The sequence below is a fragment of the Camelus ferus genome, chromosome 10 (genome assembly GCF_009834535.1).
Source record: "Camelus ferus isolate YT-003-E chromosome 10, BCGSAC_Cfer_1.0, whole genome shotgun sequence".
NCBI classification, from domain to species: domain Eukaryota; kingdom Metazoa; phylum Chordata; class Mammalia; order Artiodactyla; family Camelidae; genus Camelus; species Camelus ferus.
In genome coordinates this window covers 11,498,857-11,514,113 of record NC_045705.1, presented here as the reverse complement: position 1 = coordinate 11,514,113, position 15,257 = coordinate 11,498,857, and positions in this window count along the sequence as shown.

Genomic DNA, 15,257 nt, shown 5'->3' with positions numbered 1-15,257 from the left:
TTTATGTAATTTTGCACTAACACAATGATTTCAATTAAATACATTTGTTAGAACAATGACATCTAACATTGCCCTACATATCTTCTCATGAATGAAAAAGGTTAATGTTCAGGTCAGGGTCAAGACCTCTGAGGGCCCTGAAATGTGTGACTGGGGATTTATATAACCAGTGAAGCAGCAGTTCTCAGACATTAAGGAGATTATAACCCACCACAAATAACCTCGGTAAAGTGCCAACAATTAAAAAAAATCTTATCCAGGCTAAGGGCTTCAATAATTAATTCCATCAGACAACTAGCCAAGAAGGCCAAATTTCTAACATTGACCAAGTTTTATTAAAGTAGCCCAGACCCTCAAGTGAATTGCTGATAGAAGAGGATGTCTGGATCAAATAAGAACCCCTCTTATTTACCCTGTCTTATTTCCTCATTACCTTTGGGCTACATTCCCCTTCACGTTGCCAAGCCTTCTGCTGAGATGTGTCACTCCCTTTGGAGCCCGTCCAGCTGTCCCTGCTCGGCTACCTGATATCTATCGATTGTGTTTTAGATCCATGTCTATTTCCTTCTAGTGTTTGATCTTTGTATATTTCTTAGCTTTTTCTCTATATTATGATGCATCTTCATTGTGTGATTTTCAAATATTTTGGTGTATGGTTTCAAAGGAAAAGAAAAATGATAAAAATATTTTAAAATATGTTTCGAAACTTTGAGATGCTAACTTAATTATAATTTTTATAGCTATCCCACAGTGTTCTTATTAACTATTACATCTCAAAAAAATTTTTGTTTTAAGTACTAAATTGTCCATTTTATATCAAGTAATGTTTACTATATTTGGCTGTGGGTGGAGTATTCTGATGTCCTTAGCATGCTGTGGTTTAACATTTGTTAAATATGAAAGTTTTTAATAGAAATATGTTGGTATATTCACAAATAATATAAGAGGAATAATAGCTTAAAAGTTCTTTCCTAAAATATCATCATCAGATAATCATTATTATCATCGTAATCAAGAAATAGACTCTAATTATTATGTAGTAGAATAACATAGAAAGATTGAATAGGTAACAAGACATATTGGTGGATTTCTGTTTGTGGGTACAATGGAATACAAAAGTGTCATCATTTCAAAGAATCAGAGAGAAAGGTATGAATAGAAAGTATCATGGTGAACGTTGGTAAAGGGATTTTTTTGGAACATCAATTCATTCTTCCTTATTCAATGCTTTCCTTCTTCTACCCTCAGTGAGTACATTATCTGTCAATTGGGTATTTCTGAAAGCTCCTTTAAAAAGGGGTGTATTTTGTTCATTTTTATGAAAAGGAAGAAAGAGAATGAGATCTATTTCATGTCAGCTAATGTATTATATTATTTATGCATAGGATAGAGTGAACACCTACCTAATATTCTATTTCTGAGGATTAAAGGTGGCAGGATATACAACAGCCCTGTTTGTGGCATACAGTAAGCATTCAATATCTGTTAGAAATCAGATCAGCCAACAAATACAAAGCAGATACCTAATACGAGCAAAGCACTTTGCTGTGTGCTAAATATTGAGTGCAGAGCAAATGTGTATTATGAGTATTTTTATCTAATGCTTACAGTCTTCCTCACAGCAGCCGTAATGAACTGTTACAAATAAGAATGATGTTAAACATTGTTGAGAGAAACTAAAGAAGACCTGAATAAATGGAGAGCTGTAATAGGATTATGAGAAGATTCAATATTGTTAAGCGTCTGATTGCTTCTCAGAGATCACAGCCTCGGGTATTTCCAAAGTCACCCTTGGAGCAAAGTGGTTTTGATAGGGCTTCATCTGAGTCTCCCTAACGACACTCAGATGTTAAGCTCCACTAATTGCTGGATGATCGCTCTATTGCTTTCACCAATTTCCTGGGGCACAAATGGGTTCACAGAGTAATCAGAACTAAGTTCATCGCCTTTAAAAATAGCTCCTGAGGTCAATGTTTGAGATATTTTTCCCTACCCCACAAGCACTCACCCTAAAGCTCCCTCCTCATTTCCGTCTGAAAAATCAGCTGGTGTATAAGTTAGCCTCCACTACAGTGAATCTAGCAATTCTCTCCCAGCTGCTTTTCATCATAGCTTACACCGTTTTAGAGACTGTTCTGAGGCTTGGACTTCTCTACACTCTTGTAAAAGCGGTCAGTCCCTTTGGGTAGGGATTTGACACTCATCGTTCTGCAGCCATGGCTCTGCAGTTGAGGGTAGGGGCAATGGTATGCTTTTCCCTAAGTGACATCCCCTCTTTATGAGCTGTGTGCCTGATGGATGTGGGGGCAACATCTCCAGGGCTCCTCAGCTTGCCTCTCTTGGGTTTAGAATGCCCACCACAGGAGATGGAGCATAAGTAATTGGGGCCCAGGACTCCCAGCAGGGTCATGGCAGAGTATCCATTTAACAAGGGGGACTGAGTAGGAGAAGGTTGACTCTACCTGTCAGCTATATTCAGCCAGAAGAGAGCATCCGTAAGAGATAGCTACAAGCAGGTTGAGAAAAGCTGACATCCTGCCCCTCCTGGAAAGACAGCCTTCCAAATGGGATCCTGGGGAAGAGGAATCTAACCCTGTGTGATCTTGGCTTTACCCGTCCTAGTGGAGTTTTACGTCTTGCTGGGAAGGGGGAGGAGGGGTATGGGTCTCAGTTCAAATGTCATAAATTCTGGTAGTTCTTACCAAGGTTTAGTAGAATATCTTGAAAAAAATTTCCTTGAATAAATATTGCTATAAAATCATACTGCCATTTCCAAAGACTGAAAATAAGTTGTCTTTTTAAATGTTTTCACCAGTAGAGCGGGGGGTGGGTCAGTGGAATCCGCGTGCTTCCGGGCCGGAACTGGGGCTTCCCTAGCCCTCGTTTCTTGTTTGTCTGCGTGAAAGCACACACTCTCCCTCCCTGTTGTCTAGTCTCTCACTTGTGCTTATTGTGAAGGTATTTTGCAGTATGCCTGTTTCCTTTTTCAGTGCCTCTGTAAAAATGTGCTTGAAGAGTTACCACGAAAACCTTGATTCAACATCCACACACACGTCCACTCATCTGTAAGTACTGCAAGGCACTACTACGCTGGTTCTTCAGAGGCCGTCAACCATCTTTTCTGACTCTGAAGACAATGGTTAAAAATAGCTCCTAAGCAAACTGCAGGTGGCTCATAGCTGTTCATTTTCTTCTAGCATGCATGTTAGGCTGTAATAAATGATGTAGCACTAAAGAAAAATACATTGCCATTTTAAAAAGAAAAAAGAAAAAGAAAGTTACAGGTGCTCATCGTGGCAATTATGGTGAAGACAAAGTCTAGAAATATCAGTAGTAATCCCCTGACATAATCTGGAACAATGCAGCTTAAAGGAGAGGCCAGAGCCGTGCCCAGGACAGTCTGAAACAGTGACTGAATACGTGAACCCTAAGCCCCCAGTATTCTGATTGTATGCTTTATATTTCTGTTGACTTTGAGTTCTTTCCCTGGGATCTGGTATTTTTGGGGTGTTATCACTAAAGTAGGGTCTATACCCCAACATGCCTAGTGTCTCTCATGATGAGGTAAGGGTACTAGAGAAGAAAGTGGAGTGGGTAGAAAAAAACTTTTTAAATTTACAATTTAAGTATATATATATACACACACACACACATATATATGTGTGTGTGTAAATATGTCTGTGTATAATTTAATAATTTGCATAGATTTTCATAGATCATAGTTATTGATAAAAAGAAGAAGGTAAAGTTCTTGCCGTTATCTTTCTAAAGATTCTGGCGCTAATTATGCTCTGGCCCAGTTCAAATGCCTTTGCCTCCTTTTCTCTGTACTTTTCATTTTCCTCCCTCTCACCTCCTACATTGTCCAGCAGCTGCATCCCTCTCTCAGTTTCCTCCACTTTTATCCTAATAATGTCTTATGAAAACAGATCATCTGAACTAATGCAAGCTTTAGCTCTACATGCCCCGTCCAATTTAAGACGTGTGCTGTGGTTACTGGTGTGGTAACATGGAGGACAGTGTGGACTGCACTTATCATCGAAGCACGCTAGACTATAAACCAAATGAAGCAGTGTTGCCCTCTTAGCGTTTAAAAAGTCTACTGAATTCAAAAAAATAGGAAACTTTTCTTTAACACCGTATTTATTTGAGAGGAAATTAGTACACCTGGTGACTGTGACTCAGCTCTGATGCCTAATTCTCTGAATTCAAACCCCAGGGTTGACTTTAATGAGTTGTTTAACATAAGGGCGTTATTTCTCATGTTTATATCCATTTCTTCACTGGTTAAAATGGGGGAAAATAGCATCCCTCGAAATACTATTATATGGATTAAATAAATGAATTTACGTGCAAGTGCCTAGAACAATGCCTGAGACATAGTGAGGACTCAGTAAATGTTTGCCATTAACATAGTCATTCAATATACTGAAGTTAGTGTAAATTACCGTTACCCTTCATTCATAAATCTCTTTTCCATTTCATTAATTGAATTTGTTCACAGAACACTTTCCAGTTTCTTTTTATATTTTTAAGTGCACAGATCCTATTTAGATATAGTTCTTGCATCTAAATATAGCAGAGAGATTACTTCTAGTATCTATAACAAAAATCTGTTTCTACTGTTTTTTTTTTTTAATTGTACTTACTGCCTGGCAAAGTGTAGGCATTCAAATTTTTGTTGAATATATAAACGACTTCATGATGTGATTAATCATTAAAATACAAAATCACTTTTTCCATTTTCTTTTTTTTTTTTAATTTTGGCTTCACTTTTTCCTAAATGTGTTCATTATAAGGATGTATTATAACTAGTTACAAACAAGGGCTCTGTTTTATGCCTCACAGTGTTGCGTAAAAAGTCTGTTGATAATAGAAATAAGACTGCATAAGTGACAGTGTATCTGGAGTTCTGTAAAACCCACCAGTGACTAAGCCAGGCCTGATGATATCAAGGGATTTGGTGTTCTTGCTAAAACCTCATTTAGGTTGGGTCTGTTGCTCTTTCCTGTTTCCCAAGGTGTATGTGAATGACTCGTGGCCTTTGGGTTTGGCCTGGTCACAAAACAGGGCTCTTTTGGAGAGAGCTTTGCTGAGTTGTGCTTGAAATAAGAGACTCAAGGTTGTATTTCCATGACAGTGAAAGACATTTGTTCATATTGGATTTTGATTTTTGAGTCATGGATGCCTGGGAAGTGTCCTTCATCATTTAGTTTAGTTCGGGGACTTGGTTAACAGCGCAAAGCAAGGACTCTTCATATGCAAACATTTCAGAATAATTATTGGTGGTCTGAAAAAAAATGTGAGTTTTCTGCTAGAAATGTAGTAAAGAACAAACAGAGCCCTCTGAGTCAATAAAGAAATATTAAAATGATTACGTATGAGAGCTGTAGCATCACCTCCAGGAGTGAGGGTTTGACAGACTTCATTGATTTTTCTTGCAGTCTTGTCCAAATTGCCTTCACTCTGTGAACCATCTTGTGATGACTTGCTAACATTTTGAGTTCCACTTTGCAGAGACCATTATTTGCCTGACTTTGAGATCTGTACACAGCAAAACATTTTGCAAGTGAGAGGAAAGTCTGCCTTAGACTTTTATTTAGCTGGAGCTGGAATTTACTGTATCACAGATATGATAACATATTCCTTCTTGCAAAACAAGATTCTTTTTTTAAATCCAAGAGAACTGAGAAATTTATTTTACAGCCTCATTTGGTTGGCATAACAAACAAAGAAGCTTCACATTTCTAATAATAAAAACCGTAGATCTCTTACCTTATGGAAACTTAATGACTTGGACCTCATGTAAGAGGGATAATTCCAAAGAAGTTCAGGTAAATTAAATATTTGAGAACCTTTTATAATCCAAGCATTCTAATTCCACATAGACTGTCATATAATCTTAACAAAACTGTCGTAGGAAATGTTATGCTCTTTATTTTAAAAATATGGACCTCGGGCTGAGAATAAATGACAAGCTGACAATAATAAATCAAATAATTAGCAACTAGATTTGAATTCAGATATTTTGACTTTTTCCATTTCATTATCTTACTTTTACACCTTGTACACTTAGTACTCTGTATAGTGAAAGGTCATATTTATTCTTGCATACTAATCTATCTTGCTCTTCACAATGTTAATCACATAATTTAATATTATCATGGCATTTTACAAATCCCGTACTATAGTTTAGCAATACTAATAAAACCCCATAATATATTTGATCAATAAGATATTTTATGAAAGGTGATCTAGGTATGACATAAAATGCCTCAGGTATAATTTGCATAATTTATATAATCATTTGGTCCTAAAGTCCTCATCAACAGTTGAATTTCAAGTTGGACCATTTTTTCACCAAATAAATAATGTGGCTTGGAATTCGACATGTGATCCTGCCTGGGCTTTGACCTTTGACCTTATTTTCATTAGATATAAAATGATCTATACCTAAGTAATAATAAAGTTTATGTTAGCTTTTATTTGGATTTTGTTTACAAGGATCACTAAATCTCATTAGGTTCACAAATAGCATTTTTCATCCTGAGCGTGCCCATGCCTTAAATGAATTGCCTTAAGATATGAAATTGAATTCATGTTATACAGTGAATGAGAATATACAGCATAGAATTTTCTATTATTCTCTTTTTCATACAGTTATTTTTTCCTTGGGTTACCTACTTGGATATCAGAGCAGTTTCTCTGGGGTTTGTGAGTGGAAATCCAGATATAAAAAAGACCCTATTTAAAATATAAACCAGGTTATTGAAAGATAAACCAGTCATGTATATGACACTTGGATTTGCACTGGGACGACCTAGCAAATCCATATAAAAAGCCTTTTCTAAAATAAGAAGAACACCCATAATCACCACTAATTTATTCCATTAGGATGTAAACCATATGGTCCACGTTTATGAGTTAGCACTAAATACTCCCTCCGTCTCCTCGTGCAGAATACAGTGCAGGGAACAGCATCTGTACACAGCACTGAGCGTTTTTAAAAGGCAGTAGTCACGTTTAAAACGCACTGTAAGGGTCACTGCTTGGAAAGGAATAAATGTTGCATCCCAAGGTATGCTTTCTTTGTTATCTCCTGAGAAGCTCTTAAATGCAGTGTCTCTGTAAAATTTATAGAACACCTAATACCATCTTTCACAGAGCAAAGTTCATTTTGCTGATTTAAGTATTTTTCTTTGGAAATTTGGGATAAGGGGAGAAGCCGATGAGTAATCGGAAACAATCTAAAGAGGCTTGAGAAATTCCACTGTGCATTCCATAAAACACAATTTACATAGAAATGATTTAATTGAGTACATCTAATTAGGCATTATATATTGAAGCTATGCATCAGCGATTGGGAATCTATCAATGGACCATTTCATTTATCGAGTTTGACAATCTAAGTTCTTAACTAAAATGATAAATGACTTCCTTGCAGCCAAATGATACTTAAGCTTGCAATTCCTCTCTCCCTTTAAATGTTATTCCAGCAAGAAGGCGGAGACTGTTTGTCAAAAATATTGTTAACATCTACCACTTGCTTTGTTCAATCTCAGTAGTTATTTTCATGCAATTAGCATCTCATTTTCTGTCTATTATTACTGGCAATGATAACAATATTTTAAATATACAATTAAGGAGAACAAACACCAGATTGGCTAAGCGACTGCTTTAGTCCACACTCCAGTGTGTTTCTGAGAAGCAGGAATAAGCTTTAGTCATTGCTTCTTTCAACAAATATTTGCTGAAATGCTTTAGTGCGCCATGCACTTTGTTGGGGGCTTGCACTGATGACTCAGCTCAACTGGGCTGATTCAAGAAATGTATCTCTCTTAGTTCTGTCTTCCCTGCCTGTCTGTTCACATGCATTTGGCGTCCAGCTTAAGAACTCCAGAGACAGGTTTTGGAAGTTTTTTTTTTTTAACATTTTTTATTGAGTTATAGTCATTTTACAATGTTGTAGTCAAATTCCAGTGTAGAGCACAATTTTTCAGTTATACATAAACATACATATATTCATTGTCACAGTTTTTTTTCCAAAAGTTTTAAAGAAGAACCTCATAAAAAAAAATACCTTGATGATTGGAAAAGCTAGAACCTATCATGCTTCTTCCCTAATATAAATTATTCATTTTAACCTACAGAATTCCTCTGGACAGGACACTTGGGGCAATAAACAATTAAACAGCAACATAGTGGAGAAGGGCAAGTCTGATCCAAAAGAAAACCAATGAAGGCTGTACCTGTGGCTCCGTAGAAGAATGAACAAAAAGGGAAATCACTGTTTACAATGAGCAAGGGGTGGGGAGAAACTGAGATATAAAAGAATGAAACAGGAAGAAAATGGGATTCATGCCCTGCAGTTCTTAGAGCTGGTGCTATAGCTGCCTGCTGACCCAAAATGCGACAACGCTCACCCCACAGGGCACAGCGTATCAGGCCCAAGGCCGAAGTCACAAATACAGCACCGACTCTCTCTCTCTCTCCGGGAACCGTAAAACCCAACAGGGTCATGGGAAAGTCACACTGGTCTTTCTCCTGACAGCCAGTGCGGAGAGCACTTAATTTGTCCCCAGCAGTGGAATCCACTGAATGTCCGTACGTGAGGGAGAGGGAGCGCTGGGAGCCTGCAGAGCAGGGATCGCAGACCTCAGACCCCTCCGTCCGTGAAAGCGGGGCTCCTACACTGTGGCCAAAGAGGTCCTGCAAAGCGCGTGCTGCTCTGTTGGGGTGGGGAGGGGCACCAAATTTATGTTATTGCAACTATGTAATTGGTGGGCGGGACTGGGTCAGACTGGGTCACTGCCAAGAAGGAAAGCCACGTTGCCTAGACTGGTACACCTCCCTGCTGTGTAAATAATTCAGCAAGATAGGTGCTTAGCTTTCACGTGTCTTTTCTCCAACTGGGACGTGTCCGAATTTTTGGAGGAGACAAGCGGAAGGTGGAAGAATAATAAAAGTGCTTCTTAGAGGGTGGGGTGGGTAGAGCTCAGTGGTAGAGCACATGCCTACTGCGAGTGAGGTCCTGGGTTCAATCCCCAGTACCTCCATTAAAAAAAAAAAAAAATGTTTCTTAGGATTCAAAAATTTACTGGTAAGCATCTTTTTTTCCAACAGTAGGAATACAACTGAATTTTATTATCAAACATATACATAAATTATAATATCAAACATACACACAAAGCATACTACGTACCAGACACTGCTGTTAAGAGCTGTACGAATAGTGACTGCTTGAAATCTCCCAACAACCCTCTGAAGTGGAAGCAAATGAGGACATTATGAATCAGCAGAGGTGGCATGTGTACCCATGGAGGCTGGCTCTAAATTTTGTGTTCTTAAGCACACTGTGCTGTACTGATTCTCCAGGAATAGAGATGGAACTAGAAGCAGACAAGTGACAGTCGTATAAGTGCATGAGTTAGGAGTCCCCACTGCAAGCACGATGAAGAAACTGGCTAAGAGAGCCTGCAGGTTGTGAGGGGGTGAACCCAGAATCGATAGGAGGCTGGGGCAGCAGAGAGGAACGCGGGGACAGCAATTAGGAAGCAGGGGGAACAGTAGCTGTTTCATAGCTATTGCCTCCGAGATGACTAAGCAAATTTTGTCATGAATGTGCACCCCAGCTAAAGATTCGAAGCCTTAGAGTTGTCAGCGTTTAGACCATGTGTCCGCCCGCTGGTTAGAGGGCCTGGGAGAGGAGGATTTGTGTCTTTTTCTTCCATATCGCGGAGTTGATTTTGGAATCATATTTCTCTTAACACTAATGAGACAGAAGCTTTCTCAAAAGGAAATGAAGGCTGTTATTAGCAAAGGGAATGAAATTTGAGCAGCCAAGACAATCCATATATTCTCCGCGATGGACAAGTCGACACACATAAGTTAAAATTTTTAATTTTCTATGTTGTTAAGTGTTAGGCACAAAGCTTGATGAGGTGCAGCTCAGCATGACAGCATTGTGGGAAAAGAACAATTATTTTTTCTTTTTTAAAAAAATGTTTTATTGAAGTGTAGTTGATTTGCCATGCTAGTTTCAGGTGTACAGCAAAATGCTTCAGTTATACATACATACATACATATTTTTTTCTTTTCAGATTTTTTTCCATTATAAGTTACTATAAGAAATTGAATATATTGCAGATTAACAGACACACACATACACACATATATAAAATAGATAAACAACAAGGACTTACTGTAGAGCACAGGGAGCTATATTCAAGAACAAAATTTTAAATCAGACACACTCAGTGGATGAGTTATTTAATCTCTCTGACCTTGGTATTCTCATTTATAGTACAGTTTTAGTGTTTCTATCTATTTCATGGATTTGTTGTGGGGATTAAATTAAGTAATGTGTGAAGTGTCTGTGTCAGTATGCTCTCAGTAATTGTTGCTTCCTTCCTTCGTAGGTTCAATTTCTGAGTCCTGGTAAGCTATTAAATTTAATAAAACTAGCTACCTGTTATTGGTAGCTTCTGCATTCTGCTGGGGTTTTCAGCACTGTTTCTTGCTTTGACCTTACAGATGGATGAAGATGGACACCAGCATACTCATTTACAGATGGAAACACTGAGGCTTAAAGACGTCAATTAATTTTTTTAGTGTCGTGTTGCTTGTAAGCGCTGAGATTCAAACCTAGATCTACTCCTAAAGTCATTCTTCTTAACACTCCGACAGCACCATCTTAGAATTTAAAAAAGAAGAAAAGAAGATGAGATCGTAATGCTGTAGCACAGGATGATAGTGGTAATTTATCGTTTACTCGCTACATTTCTGAAAGGCCCATATAACTCACTGTTTCACTTAAAATAGTGTACAGAGTTTACTAAAATCAGTGAACTTGAAAGTCTAAATGATTTTTAAATATAAAACTTATGCACATAAAAATCACATAAAACTTGATTTATAGCCATATAAACATGCTGCATTCTAAAATAATCTATTAGCAGACAAACCTAGCAAAAATCTGCTTTTTAAAAATAACATACCAAACACAAAAATAAAAAAAAAAAAATGAATCATCCAGAATTGAAAATGGAATACTGTCATTAAAATCCTTCTGAACAAATTGTAATTATTTTAGTATTGAGACATTAACATATTTTGGACAAAATTTTCAGCTGCTGAAAAAGCTATTTCTCATTTTAAACTAATCTAGTACATTTGGAGTATCAGCTAACTTCAGATACTTTTCTCTGATTTCATCTTAAAATAATGAGACTTGCTATGTTAGAACTTCAGAATGCAAATACAGCGAGGCGTGGGGATTCGACAGAAATTCCAGGTATGGGTTAGTATGATTCTTCTCAGTTTCAGGTTGGTTTTAAGGAAAGGAATACAGGCTGGAAAGATGGAATGAAACTCCTGAGTCTCCAAGAGTTTGTGAGAATCACCAACCCACGTGGTCCTGGCAGCAGGCTCGGTACTGCGTGCAGCAAACAGACGAGAGAGGTTGCTGGTGGGGCAGTTGTGTCCCATTTGGCCAGGTTAGTTTGACTGAGGCCAGAGGGGGTACGTCCAGCCCTATAAGGACTGCCTCTCACCTGCATCTCCGAGGCCACTTTCCTTCCATAGAGAAAGAAGGGTTCGCGCTGAGGTCAGCAGGTGCTTTCATCACCTTTCCTCCCGAGTCCTGGGTGTCTGGCTCTTTACTCTCTCTGCAACTAATGAGCTGCAGTTTGGGTCACTTCCCATGTCACAGCGCCACCACCCAGAGTTAGTGACATATTACGTGAGGAGGACAATGGAGACAATGGTTAGCCCGGAAGAGCCCGTGTGGATGCCTGGGTCAAATCTGAGAGTCTCATTTTAGCCTCCTTTTAAACAGGAGCAACTACCCTGAGGCAAAATTATCAGGTGAGGCACCCAGGACATGCCTGACCTCTTTGGAAAGATTTGATCTCCTTTCCTGACTGGTTACTAAGATATCAGTATTTTAACCACAAATAATGCTTGTGTTCTGCCTTTAAAAATATATACTGTATAGTGGGAACAATACTACAGTCACTAATTACTTTGATTTATCCTCGATGCCTTCAATTCAACCTCCTGAAGTGAATAAACAATTAATAAACAAACAGATGAAATCCACTTGGCAGTTTACGATGCTTTTCTAACCGTGTACAAATCTAAAATCTCTCCCTTGTGAGCATATTCTCTTTTGTGTTTAGCTCGTAGAAGGATTCTTTGGCAACTTGAAGGCTAGAAATGATTTAATGAAACAGCTTTTCTCCGCCAGGTATAGCTGTGGCTCTTATTGGCCCTGTATTCTGGATCTTAACATTTGGGAAGAGGACATTGAGATTTATAACTTATTTATGTTAAAAGAGACTCAACATCCAGTCACCTGAGGCACAGATTCAACTCATACAAGTGATTGAAAGCGTGGATGTCAGCCCAGATCTTCGTGAATACATGCTGCGTTTCTGCTCACGTGATGTGGCCTGTCAGCCCTGTGAGGCGAGAACAATAGGCGAAGTTGACCATCACTTTAATAACTGTTTGATGCTGCCCCATGGAAAGCATCGTTAAACTTACAAGTGATGGGCCAGGCCGAAGAGGAGACATGGCACCGGCTGTAGAGAAACCATGCTGTCCAGGAAGAATTCCTTGGCGCCCTGGCATCTGGTTCCTTCATGTGTTGGCCAATTTCATATGAGCCCCAGAAGATGAACTGCAGGACACTGTATCATCCATCATCTGTAAGGATGATGAGACCATAAAACATTGAGTAGATGCATTATTTTCTCCAGAAACTATTTTGCCCCGATGGCTTGGATTATAATTATAAAAAAGGAAATCAATTATTGGCTCACTAATTGGGATAAAAAAACATTTTTATCAGAAACAAGGTATCTTGAACAGTTTATTGAACACTGAAAGTGCCTAACAATTATGTGTCTTTCCTTGTTCCCACTTTAGAATCACATCTGCCAGAAGAAGCATTCTCATTTCCATTGACTCAGAATTTTGGAGGAAAGCGTAAAAGATCTAGAAAAGTAGGGGATAAGTCAATGGAGGGTTTATCCAGTCACTCTTTTCTATCTTAGGTAATTACATAACCATCTGTGAAAACTTGAGTTTATCAGCATTTTTATTGAAATATCAGCAGGAAGATTGAAATGTGTGTACTTTCACTCCTAAGAGAGCTTTGGCAAGATAAACTTTTCAAGGTAGACTTACATTTTAAGGTTGGCTGATAACTTCAGAGATATGAAAATGTTTTCAATTATTCATTCTGAGAGTAAATTGTGCTGATGGTCTTATAAAGGCATACATAATTGTCACATTATAAACTCCATAGTCAAGACACTCACCCATTTGGCTGTATTTGTGAATAAGCAGATCTGCTGTAAGAGGGTGTGTGTGTGTGTGTGTGTGTCTGTGTGTGACTGTGTGTTTATTAAACTGTTGTGGTTAATTAGATTTTATACAGTAAATGATAACCTGGAAGACCACCAGATATGGAATGAAGAATACTTTGCTTAGGAAATGAATTTTATAGTTTACCTGTAATTCTGACATTGACCATATATGTAGTCTTAGACAAAATGCCTAGACTTTTAAAACCTTAATTACTTAATTTTCTTATCCACAAATTGTAATAATGTTTGCCTTCTCAACTTTTTGGGGATATTGTGAGGGTCAAATGAAGTAATATATGTAAAATTGTTTTAATCATGTATTGATATTATGTAGGTTTTAAAAGATTTAACTAAAAACATTTTTTCCCATTTTAAGCCATTTTGAAGAAAGTTCTAAAGCATATTTCTCAGCAGGCACGGATTAGCAAATAGAGTACTGTCGACATAAATTTCAGTTGAAGATTGAAAGTTGTTATTTGCGTGATTGGCTGTGTCCCCACGTGGCTCTCTCAGGTCTGGTTCCCAGGAAGGTGAGCCTGAGAGAGGGGTTCACATACAAGTGACTTACTGAGAGAGTGTGCAAAGCAGAATCAGCAGAGGGGGGGCTTCACTTCAGGGTTAACCTCAGACCGGAGCATGAATGACACTGGAGAGCTGTGTCACATTGAGGCACCGGGACTGGCCGTTTGTACCTCTGTGTCAATCAGTCCTTGGCTGAGGGCCACCCCCAGGGTTGGGCATAACCTCAGGGGCAATTCCCAACGACCTCCATGATGGTCTGTGCCAAGGAGACTTCCAGCTAATGGGGGCACATCCTGAAGAGTAGGGCCCACCTGCAAGCAGCCAGCAGCCAACCTGTGCAGCAGCGGAGGATGAGGGTGCCCGGATGCTAAAGGGGAACTGGCTGGACCACCAACAGCCTCTACCCATGGCACAGCCTGCCATCATACTCCCAGAAAACACACTCAGACCGCTTCTTATATACAGGACGTGTATAGCTTATTCTTACCCTCCAGGTCTGTCAGCCGTACCCAGACCTTTAACATTCTACTTTCTGCTTTCTAGAATGCATGATGAATCAATATCATTATAGACAATGATGCTCCCTGAATGGGAAAGTGGTCAACATCTCTGTCAATAAAATTGTGGCAAAGAATCAAAAAAGGACTGTATGTTCTGTCAAATAAACCTGTTAAGATGTCCTTTGTTATTGTAGAGGAAAAAATGTAGCCCCCAGAGTGGTGTAACATGAGTCAGAGATTTTTCTGAAAAAAAAAAAAAAAAAAAATACAGAAGCTGTATCTGGAATCCCATTTGATTAAGCTGAAGTCACTGCCTGCCGTCCTCCATGCACCACCGAGCTCTTGCTCTGATCATATTTAAGTATTTATGTATATTCCTGAATCTTTCAGATACTTTTGGTGACAATAATTTCTGTGATACCCCCCAAAAATCATAAAATTTCAAACATGATAATATCAAATTTATTTATTTTTTCAATAGGCAGTGGGGCACCTTAGGGACTTCAACATTACTCTTCCAAAGGTGGAGTGGGATGAAGTTAACCCTTCCACCTGAACTCCCTAATCCCCTTTCCAGTTTTTACTTTTCTCTATGGAATTTGCCATTACTCAAAGTTTTTATTTTGAGTTTATTTATTGTTCGTCCCTACCTGCAGAATTCTAAGCTCCATGAGGGCAAAGACAATTGTTTTGTTCACAGAAGGCATTTATATGTTGAATAAATAAATGTTGAATGAGTTCCTTTCTATAAATAATATATATGTTGAATGAGTTCCTTACTGTAAATTTTATGAAGAGACTTCTGCATTCAAATTTATTTAGCATGGACTAACTTTGAGCAGGCTTCAGGCAACCAATTGAA